The sequence below is a fragment of the Priapulus caudatus genome, unplaced genomic scaffold (assembly GCF_000485595.1).
Source record: "Priapulus caudatus unplaced genomic scaffold, Priapulus_caudatus-5.0.1 Scaffold353, whole genome shotgun sequence".
Taxonomy (NCBI): Eukaryota; Metazoa; Priapulida; class Priapulimorpha; order Priapulimorphida; family Priapulidae; genus Priapulus; species Priapulus caudatus.
In genome coordinates, this window is record NW_014577414.1 from 3,699 (window position 1) to 15,597 (window position 11,899).

Sequence of the window (11,899 nt, forward strand, 5' to 3'; positions counted from 1 at the left end):
TGAAGTCTGTTCCAGTGGTAAGCTTATACTGTAGTGTACGAAATATGCAGCTCGACCTCGATGACCGACAGTGAGACTGTGCCACTGAGACACGACCGACAGTGCGACACTCATTTGCAAATTACATTGACTTTTCCTTTAACATTTATCAATTTTATGTTACTTGCGCTATCTGTCAATTTGATTAACTTGTTTCTCCGTCTTCGTTATAGTCCGTTTGACTTTTCAAGACTATCCTTTATGAGGTTACGAGGCTAGTACAACACATAAGCTGAGTGCTTGTCTCGGCGGTGTAGTCCAGTGTAGTCTGTTTAGCAGTCACGTGACCGTGTTTTCTACGCATGAACATGGCACCATGCACGTGATCACGTATAACCAATCCGTTTCACTTCTCTGTATATATTGTTCTCAGCCTATAACCGCCCCGGAGTATGCGCAGCGCCTCTAGCGGGCTTCGGGTGCTCGGGTCCTCACTCCTCAATCTACACAAGAGCGTCAAAATTCCCCGGTACAGCATTTTGCTTGATTTTGCTATCTTTTTGTGTTCTTATATTATTCTATGTACGTAGCTTCGTTTTTTATATTCACGTCGCTGTCATTTTGCAGCCATACGTGTACAGTTTATCATCTCGATTGGTGTGATTTTTCTGTATTACTAAGTAGAAAATGCACGATTAGGCCTAGCTCCAAGAAACGTTATTGCTAGGGTTAGAATAGCTAGACGTGGTATACACCGTATACGTGGTGTATTGACGTTAGTCACACAGCCTGGTCGGGTTAGATTAGGCCTAGATACAATAATGTAACCCAAACCCAAGAGGATAGGAGACCTATCCTCTTGGGTTTGGGTTACATTATTGTATCTAGATTAGGCCTACTGATTAGTTTGCGATAGTAGTACCACTACCAGTACCGCTCATAGGGTCTATGTCCCCCAGGGTACTGCCGGAACGTACCCTGGTTACGGTCCGGTATACCAGAACGTACCCTGGTCACTATTTGATATGGTTAGGATTAGGGTTAGGGTTCGGGTTCGGGTTAGGGAGTAGGCGTAGGCGACTACCTAGACTCGTTAGTGGAGTAGGCGAGGTACGGTACGGCATATTAGATAGTACCAGGGTACGTTTCGGTATACCGGACCGTACCCATGGTACGTTCCGGCAGTACCCCGGGGGACATAGACCCTCTCAGCACCAGTACCTGTAGCAGTAGTCAGTACCACTATTAAAAATTAATAATAATATGGCAGTGTGTATTTAACCTTATACGGCAGAGTATCCAGTTCCAGGGGCGTAGCTAGGGTGAAATGAATGTGTACGCACACAGGCGTGGGGTATGGGGGTCCTCCCCCAGAAATTGTTGAAAATGTAGATCGCAGGAGATGGTATTTTAAGCACTTTTGAGTAAATGTACAGCCTTCATTCTGACTATTCTCTTCATGAGCAACAAGATGTGGTCACTAAAGATCATAACTAATCATGTAATTTTCGTTTTATTATCAAGACATGTTGAACTAACACACATACTTAAACTCTCTCTTTCTCTCTCTCTTTCCCTCTCTCTCTCTCTCTCTCTCTGCAATAAGACAAAAGTTTTGTGAAATGATGTGTATGCAACTGCGTATCTGCGTTATGGCAGCTACACCCCTGACTTCCGATATTTTACCGTACACCACATTTGATTGGCTAGTATATTTATGACGCCATCAACATACGTTCGAATCCCACAAGGTTTATCTATCTAGAAAACTTTTAGGTTCAAATCCCATTTATTCCTATACATTTATAGCACAGTTTGATCATAGAAGCGATTTTCTGCGAGTCACCAGGGCTCAAATTTAACAGTCGTCCGGTCGTCCGTGACGACTGGATTTTCTCTCGGGCAACTACAAATTGCTTCCGTGGTTGTCCGGTGTCCAACCTCTATAAAATTTTTATATTCATAATGCAGGCGTTCATTTTACATACGGCCGGGGTTGCACAATACGCTGCAAACGTACATGTCTAGACGCATTTTCTGGCTTGCTTGATACAAAGTATAACATCACGTGTTTAACAACACAATGTTTCGTGTTAATTTTCAATTTTTACTCATCTGTGACTTGACACAGTGTTAGTAATGTTAGTAGTGTTAGTTAACTTAATGTAAATGTTATGAAAAAAATTTCATGCAACTTTTAATTACTATTATTATACGTCATTGATCCCAGCATCATTTACCACATTACCAATATTTTATTCTCTTCATATAATGAGTGAAACAATGCGAATGGCCATGTCTGCTGTCACTGCAATCAGTGTTTGCCACTGAGCAGAAAAAGCTGTAGGCCTGCAAGGCCTATAGCTTCTAAAAGCTGCAGGCCCGCCAGCAAAGCTGTAGGCCCGCCAATTTTGGAGCAAATTACAGCAATAAAACAGCATATCATGTTCTTCCTTATATGTTTATTAGTCATTATCAATGTCCATAATCATAATCCCTCTGTTTTTCCTTTCTCTCGTCGGATGACTGTTTATGCTCCGTTGCCGGGTGCTCACAATTGAGGAAACGCCACATCGTTGTTATATGTAGCTCCTTGGTAACTACGACTTTCCACTTTGACAGCAGAGAGACAGACTGGTAGTCTGGTACACATCGGGGACTTCTATGGGGGTTTGGGGGCCAGAACATTTTTGAAAATTATAAGCTCTGAGATGCAATCTAGAGCCATTTCAGGGTACTCCAATAGCTTACAACTAGCAACACTTTTTGGTGGAAAAACAAAAAATTATGTAAAATTTACCTACTGTAAAATTTTGATGGGCACTGGGGAATTCCAATTTCTGTCTGTGTTGAGTGTGTCCGAAGTAAATGTATTTTGTAGACATACAAGCTCTTACGTAGGGAAGCTTTTATTTAGCTACACCCTGTATAAATGTATATAGTTTTTCCAAACGTTAAAACAATATGACACGGTTAAACCTGAGTGGTGCGACGAGGCTGTACTGCTGTTCGCATGACTAGTAAGTAATACGCGCTCGTGCTTTGCAGCTACAGTGACTAAATTATGACATGTGTGTTAAAACTTGAGACAATTATTATTATTACTGTTAATTCAACATGATATATTATCTAAATCTTCTTAATATTATTTTAAAACAGTATACTGATCGTTGTAATAACGACCAGTGATACTTTATTGTTTACATCCAAACGTGAAATGCGCGGGGATGTGAAAATTACTCCACAACGTAGCGCACGTGAACAGTGAGCGTGCTGCACGACCCGTGCACGTAAATAAACCCTGGCCAACACAATGTAGGGTTCACTACAACTGGCCAAAAGTAAGCTCCATGCACCCACTTCTTATCGATTTTTGGTATGCCAACGCTGCTACTGGATGCAGGAACTGTGCTAACCTGTGCGTCCGAACATCCCACGCACGTTTCTTGAATGCCAACTAAAGTTGATTGCAGTGGGCGAACGCATGTTTACATGTATGTCACGGTTTATCACGGATTCAGTTTCAAATAAACACCCCTGGAAGTTAATATGCATGAACAGATTTCTACAGGTAACAGTTTCTCAGTGTTTCGAATTTTCGGTGATCAAATAGCTGTAGGATCAGCGGGCCTGTTGTATCAAGAAGCTGTAGGCCCGGCACCGAAACTGTCGGCGGCGGGCCGACGTGAATTTCGAACACTGACTGCAATACGTACAAAATGTACATGATTAGGCCTTTTGCTTTACAGCACTGAGCATCACGTGAGCAAAGCGCATGCAGCACATGTTTAAATAATATCCGGACAACCAAAACTCTTGAGGGACAACCATATGCTACTGTAGTTGCCCTAGGGGCGGCCGACTACGGTACGACAGACGTTGTTCGTTAACGCGTGTCCCAGTTGTTGGGATTCAGTGTTCGCTCCTGCCGTTGTATTAGGCAGGACGGTGATGTCACGTAGCAGATAACAGGTAGCACCAGCTGAACAGAACACAGTGAGATTCGGTTAACTATACGGTTATAGCTTTATTGTTTCCTACTAGTTCACAAATAATTCCTAGGCGTTCGTATATGCCGCAGATCCGATCACCACTAGATTAATATTGAAGAAGTAACACGTCGCCGGTTTCGTCTTCCTCACTCACGTTCGTCCTCTCCTCGCGTAGACCTAGGCAGTCTCCAAGAGGTCTCCCTCGTAGTCGCTCCTGGCTCAAACTATCCGGAATCCTGTTCTCCTCCGTCCTCGTTTAATTCCCCTCTCCCGTTCGTCTCCGGTTTGCACCTACCTGAAAACCTGTGCCTCCATCCTCTCGCTCTGCAACGCTTCCGCTCCGCTCCTTCTTCTTCCTTCTCCTTCTCCTTCTTGCTGCCTAGCCCTGAAAAATAACGCTCTCTTCCTCTTTCTCTTCATCCTCGGCTGCTTCTTCTTCTTCTTCCTAAACCTGACCTGAAAAATAACAACACTCTTGCTCTGCGATTCGGCGCGCCTTATATACCTAGATGGCGTGCAGATTTCGTTCGCTGGCGCAATCCGTACCTGGTAGTACCATGATTGCCTTACCCGATAACGCAACCCGGGGCTGGTACAGATTGTTGCATCATCTTATGCAACCCGTTTCTAAGTAAATATTCCTCTCTTCGACAACTTAGACTATTCATTCTATTCAAATCTTCTCATATATTATGCTGACTAATGATACATAACCGCGCAGATTATTATATTCTATTTATCTCGTTATCGCTTTTCGCGTAAACACTTCTTGTTTTCCCCGACCATAGCAGCAGCAGTGACATGGTTCGTAGCGGGTCTTCCAAAGTCTTATAAGTACTTATTTTGCCAAAAATAAAATAAGGGCCCTTATTAGTACTTATTTTTGGTGAAATCTTAGAAAAGTACTTAATAGTCCTTAGTTTTTGCCAAAGGACCATTTTTCAACATTGTTTTATACAACTGTTCTCAGACTAAGAGTAAGAATGTGTATATATAATACGGAATAATTAAATCTGCTGTGCAATTGTGTATATAAATGTTATTAGTGTACTTTAATAGTCGGTGATCTATCAGAAATCGCGTAAAAAAGTCTTATTTTGGCCTCCAGAAAGGGTCTTATAAGTCCTTATTTCAACATGTGTCTTGCTACTATGAACCCTGAGTGATAGCATGATCCAAGATGGCTGCACCCATGGACGTGCGTGTTGACATATTTATGTGCGATCTAGATTTCATCCTCTCTTTAGTCATTATAAGGTTATTCCATCTATATTGTGAGTTCAGTCTATCCATCCTGATCTAGTCTACTGCTCCTGTAAGTTACACACCCCCGACATCTCCACACTACTCTCTTGGTTGTCCTCCCGACAACCCAAAAAACCCTTAAAATTGAGCACTGGTCACGTTTCCAATACAAAACCTTTTGAACACATTCATAATATACAAACATACATATGATATATATATATACACATACATACATATATATGCTAGCCAATCAGAATTACTGTACGGTAAAATAGCGGAAGTTGATACTCTGCCGTATACGGTTAAATATATATCCACTGCTTAATAATATACCAGCATTCCGCTCTATCCCTTCCTCTTTAATTGCAAGTTTAAGGTCTTTTCTACTGCGATCCGCAGTGTTAATCCGTCTATTAGATCAACTTTGTCTCTTTCCGTCTTCGATATAGTCCCGATATAGTCAAACTTTGAAGACTAATACTTATGAGGTTATTGAATATTGTATGTGTTTCCCCGCACAGGGCACCATTCACGTCGAATGAATAATTCTTAGACTGGATTATCATTCTGGATATATGGTGAATCTGAATATAATAAAGATACAATAATCTAACCCTACACAAGATCAGGAAGTTATTAACAATATTTTAACCCACCCTCCGTGTTGGGTTACATGATTTCCAGGGCTCGAGCTTAACGGTTGCCCGCTTGCCCGGGGCAAGTACTTCAGGCTATCGGGCAAGTGATTTGCACCTTAAACTTGCCCGATGGATGCCGAGGAAAAACCCTTTATTCAGAGTCTACTCACTGAATGCAAAGCTGTTCACACATTGTCAGGGTGCGAAGTGAACGTGAGTCCGGAGTCAAATACTCCCTGATTTACTGTTGGACTCCCTGATTTGAAATATGCTGGAGTGCGTGTGAAAATTCTGCTATACTGACTAGTTCGTTCCAGAGCACGGCCTCGCGGGATTACTACGTATTTTTCCAGCAAATGTCCCAAGAAAGTTTGGCAGCCACGCACCGCAAATGTCCTGCAATGTCCAAACGTGTAATCACCAGCGGGTGTTACAGATAGCCTAGCATTTGCCGCTAGTGCGTACATGTATGGCAAGCAGCGGTGTCTATTGATGTACGGGCCCGATTGTTTCTGTGGTGCAAAGTGATGTCATGTGCGGAGCATGTTTATGACTGCGTAGGTGTGGCGGGCGCCTGGGAGGGGAGACCGAATGTAAAACCCTTCCCAGTAGCTCCCCCATCCTATCATTTTAAACTGTGCAGATTATTGAACTGTGTGTATTTGGCAGATAACAAGCATATATATCAGGGGCCCGTTGTCAGAAACAAATTAGTCTTAACATTAACCTTAACATTAACTTTTTCTCTTAAAGCGTTGCCAGAAACTTCGTAAAGTTAAGAGAATTAAAAATTCTTGTAACTTTTCTCTTAACTTAAGAGATCATAGACCCTCCCTTAACTTTAATATTAAGATGAAAATAACACATTTAGACTAAGAATTACAATTATAGTGATATTATATTTTATTAGCTCATCTGACATAGTCAGATGCAGCTTGTAGAATCGCTTGATCGTCCGTGCGTCCGTGCGTCCGTCCGGGCGTCAACAGTTGGGCACAAATCTTAACCGCTCGACGTACGGTCACGATATTCGGACGTGGGGGGTAATCCGAAAACGAGTTGGGATGTCGAGCTGGGGGTCAAAGGTCAAAGGTCAAGAGGTGTAAAGAAGGGGGAACATTCACTCCTTAACTTAAGGTATAGGAGGAAATGCAGAATTGCGGCACAAATCTAAACGGCTCGACCTAGGCTCGTGATAGTCGGTGTATAGCATCATGGTAGGAAAAGCCATCACCGTGCCGAAATTGGAGGTCAGGTCAAAGGTCAGTGGGCACAGGCCAGATTTTAGACATTTCTGAGGACATGGTCTGACGGAGCGATTGAAAAACTTTTTTGTTTCAGCGATGACCTAGCATTTTATGCGCTTTATTGAAAGGACCATGAAATGTCCCTTCTGCTGACATGCGAAGAGTAAGTGTCAGATAACCTTTTGACCCTCAAGAGGAGGTTAAACTTGGATTTGTTGACTGTCTGTTAGAAAGAATTTGACTGCCGGGTTTGCTAGTAGAATCTATACATGCCTGGATGTATGAGGCTACAATGTCACAGTGAAATTTCAAAGCTAAATTTGGTTAAAGAAGGTGTATGTTCCTTAAATCGTATAATTTCTATGTCATTCTGTACTGTCAGTATGTTACATGTAACGTATGCCGACCAGTGGCTGCTGCCAGTGCATGTGTTGGTGCAGTTTTTGCCTGCCTTAATTGTTACAGGTGGCAGCTCTCTATTGCAATTTGCAGCCTGTAGGCTTGCGTAGGTAAATGGATGAGTGCTTACCTATTCTGTCTTGCAAATAGTTGTTGCTACTACGTATGATGGGAGCTTCCATCTTTAATCTGAAGACACTTAAACGTACCGCGCCATCTCGTGCAACTTTCATAACGATCCCAACGAACATTCTTTTGAGAAGGTTCCTGATACCATCCTGTGCATTCCACTGTTTCGGCGCACGTATGTGAACACATTTGGGACTAACAGGGTTTACTAGAATCCACCACTCCACCACAGAGTCACCGCAGTAGACGTTAGATGAGCGCTGTCGCTCTGCGGCACTTGTATTAATGAGTAATATCATGTTTTTTTCTTGAAAAAACACGTCAAAAACATTAATTATCTACCGATCGTGAAGCAAAACAAAAGTGTCAAAACATTTACAAATGCCGTATGGCATTTGTTCTCTTGTTTTAAATACTTTTGCACTGACCATACGACTCTCGCGTCTCGTGAGAATTGCTACAGTGTGAGAATTTGTCTTGTTGTGCAGAACCTTGGTGCAGAATAAATTCAAGACCGTGTCGTTTTTCATTAAATATTATTTATGTGTGGTTAGCCATCATAATATGCATAATTACTGTGATGTACAATAAATGTGTATGAATTTGAATTTTGTGATCGATTCCCATCCAATCGGCAGCCTTGTGATGAAGTTCCTGTTATCGTAAGTTTTCACTTAAGTAAGTTTAGTTGGTTTTGCAACGCTATTAAAATTAACCTTAACATTAACATTAGACTTAAAATTAATCATAACTTTACGAAGTTTCTGGCAACGGCGCAGGAGTAGATAATAGGGAAGGAGTGTGACATCAATAAACAAGGGAAATTCGTCATTTACTAGCCTTAAAAATACCTACGATTTACTACGCGTAACACAACCAACTTGAAAATCGTACACAGTACATCCGCCTAGCATCGTGCGAATCGTTTCCTCTTATACACCCGCAATCCGGAGATACAGACTAAAACGTACGACACGATTTTCCATTCTGTTGGCAGCCAAATTGATGCGTTCAGAGAGCCATTTGAAACAAAAGGCAGCTACTAACGCTCGGCGATGCGGTGTGACTCGCTGGGAGATTGGACATTGACGCAACACTCGGCGAGATAACCTTTGATCCGGCATACTGGCATACCGGCATATAGCTGGTATGCTCCCCACGACGCACGCCACCGCAATCAGCAGCAATCTGCCAGCGAGCCACACCGCATCGCCGAGCGTTAGTAGCTGCCTTTTGTTTTAAATGGCTCTCTGAACGCATCGATTTGGCTGCCAACAGAATGGAAAATCGTGTCGTACGTTTTAGTCTGTATCTCCGGATTGCGGGTGTATAAGAGGAAACGATTTCGCAACAAATCACGATGCTAGGCAGATGTACTGTGTACGATTTGAGCTCAATTTGGTTGCGTTACGCGTAGTAAATCGTAGGTATTTTAAGGCTAGTAAATGACGAATTTCCCTTGTTTATTGATGTCACACTCCTTCCCTATTATCTACTCCTGATATATATATATGATAATATGAATGTACCAGAGTTGGATTCTGTTGGTCACATATATGTTGAAGTACATGTATGACATTGCACAATGCTAAGGTTATAAACTTGATTTGTTTAGAATGAAAACCCACATTTTATTAGCTCATCTGACATAGTCAGATGGCAGCTTGTAGAATCGCATGATTATTCATGTGTGCGTGTGTGCGTGCGTGCGTGCGTCAGTGCGTGCGTCAACAGTTGGGCACAATCTTAACCGCTCGACGTACGGTCACGATATTCGGACGTTGGGGTGGGGTTTCGTCAAAACGAGTTTGTGATGTCGAAGCTGGGGGTCAAAGGTCAAGGTCACGAGTGTAAAAGAAGGGGGAACATTCCCTGCTTAACTTAAGGTATAGGGAGGAAATGTAGAATTGCGGCACAAATCTAAACGGCTCGACCTAGGCTCGTGATAGTCGGTGTATAGCATCATGGTAGGAAAAGCCATCACTGTGCCGAAATTGGAGGTCACCGGTCAAAGGTCAATGGGCACAGGGGCAGATTTTTAGACATTTCTGAGGCACATGGTCTGACGGAGCGATTGAAAAACTTTTTTGCTTCAGCGGTGACCTACCATTTTTATGGCTTTATTGAAAGGACCATGAAATGTACTTTCCGCTGACATGCGAAGAGTAAGTGTCTGATAACCTTTTGACCCTGAAAGGGAGGGTTCAACATGGATTTGTTGAGTGTTAAAAAAAGGACTGAACTGCTTTTGCTATTATTAGAGCCCATACCTGTGTGGATGTGAGGCTACATTTGCAGTTCAATTGCAAATACAAAAGTTTGTTGAACAAGGTTTACACTTCCTAAATCATATTATTTTCTAAAGCAGTCTGTATATTAATAGCACCCTGAATGCTAGCGTGGCTACCGGCATCCGAAATGTAGGCAAAAATCCGGGGGCCATCCATTACTGATGCAGGGGGGTGAACTGGCACTTTTCTAATAAACATGCACACCTGCAATCCAGACGTGTTAAATTTATTACTCACAGCTGAGCCAAATTGTCGCCTGCCTGAATATACTTGGATTTTAGCCTGTACATTTCAGCAACTCAATGGAATTAGGTTATCTCTACTTTCTTGACTTATCACCAATGCGCGAAGGTCGATGCCATGTTTGATTATTGATTACACTTTCACGCGCCATCTCGCGGCAACTATAGGCCTAGTGATACATTATGACACAAATATATAAGACATGCAGTCATATATATTTCACACCAAAGTGAGAAAATGACAGTATTAAAGTTTCAGAGCATAATTCTTTATTAAGCAACCATAAACTTTCAATTGTCACTGAATTACATTAAATAAGTATGACTAACAACTTTCCAGCATGATTTATTGCCATAAACATTGTTTCATGGTACAAAATGGCTACATTTTGCTCAATTTTAGCCAAATAAATAGCCAAAAATCGCTGTAACTTTTAAAGTAGCTCTAAGTATGATTGCTACTCACTCGCACAATATTGTAGCTAGAGCTACCAAAATTAGAAAAAAGTTTTCTTATTAAAGTGATTACGTCACGAATTTCTAGCACCATCAAGTAGTATATTTGTGTGTTATTTGTACAAAATAAAATGTATGAAATTACAATTAGTGTTTCTGTTTACTTTTCATGCTTATATATACCTTCTTTATATGCCCTAATTTGCCGGTGAAAAACAGAGAGACGCCAGTATCTGAACAGTACTGGGGGAATAGTGTTAGACAACAGAAATTATCAAATCGTCTAGATTTTTGCAAATTTAACCAATGTAAAAACATTTTTATCAGGTGAGAGTTTGAGGATATATTTAGTAACGTTAGTTCTTACTTTTAATGTAAAAAAATGGCAATTTTTCTTTTACAAATTTTACCATGGAAAATTTGTGACGTAGTCAATTTAAAGGAATAATATGTCCATTAATTATGCAATGTTGACGAATGCTAGAGTAACTGGCACCTTGTGTAGTTAATAAGTACATTACCTTATAGCCAAATGCGTATTAGTTTGTCCAATATCACTGCTGGTTACTAAGAAATGTCTAATTGAAATCCGCAGTCCAAGAATTGTTTACAGTTTACAGTTTCACTTTGAAACCGAAGCGGGTGTGATACAGATTTATAGTGCACCGCACATTTTCGCACGCATGCTCGGCCGTACCTAATGTTAGCATTAGTACAGTCCCGTAACTGTATACGAGAACAGACCACTATTAAATCTTCCATAAGATCCTGTACTTAGGAATTGAATTTCAGGAGCTGAAAAATAGTATTTCGGCCGTTTTCGGCCGAGTGGCAATATTAAAGCTAGGTAGCCATGTACTTCAGCTGTGCACCATTAGAGTTATGACATATGTTGTCCGGCGTTTATATTGTTGATCTATTATTGCCGAGTTTCCTGTAAATTCCGTCGAAATCCTACGTCCAACGTACGCTGCCGGCTGCCATTGCTCTCGCGGCGCGACTGTTGCACGCTTACACTAATATATATATAGCAGGTAGGAAAGCGTGCTGCCAAAATTCGCTCGACGCTCACTTCATTTGAAACTTTCACAGCACGAATACACATTCAACAGCTTCCATCTTGGTTTCTCCTAGAACAACAGTGTTCACTTGTTATAAAAACAATGTCTCTGTTCGTAACCGAGCTGTGTCATGCGAAATCTTACAAAGACACAAAATTCTCGCGTTCGCGAACCTTGCCCAGTAATGGAAATGGCTGTCAGAATCAGGAAACACCTA

At 41.6% G+C, this 11,899-nt stretch overlaps 1 protein-coding gene across 1 annotated transcript in view; it reads left to right on the forward strand.

Moving 5' to 3' along the window:
* Window positions 1-432: 432 nt before the first annotated feature.
* Window positions 433-11,899, forward strand: part of LOC106809424 (cyclin-Y-like protein 1) — a 205,475-nt gene continuing 194,008 nt past the window's right edge. The window contains exon 1 of the mRNA XM_014812505.1: window positions 433-508. The gene's annotated coding sequence lies outside the window, so the exon portion shown is untranslated. The remainder of the gene's footprint in view (window positions 509-11,899) is intronic.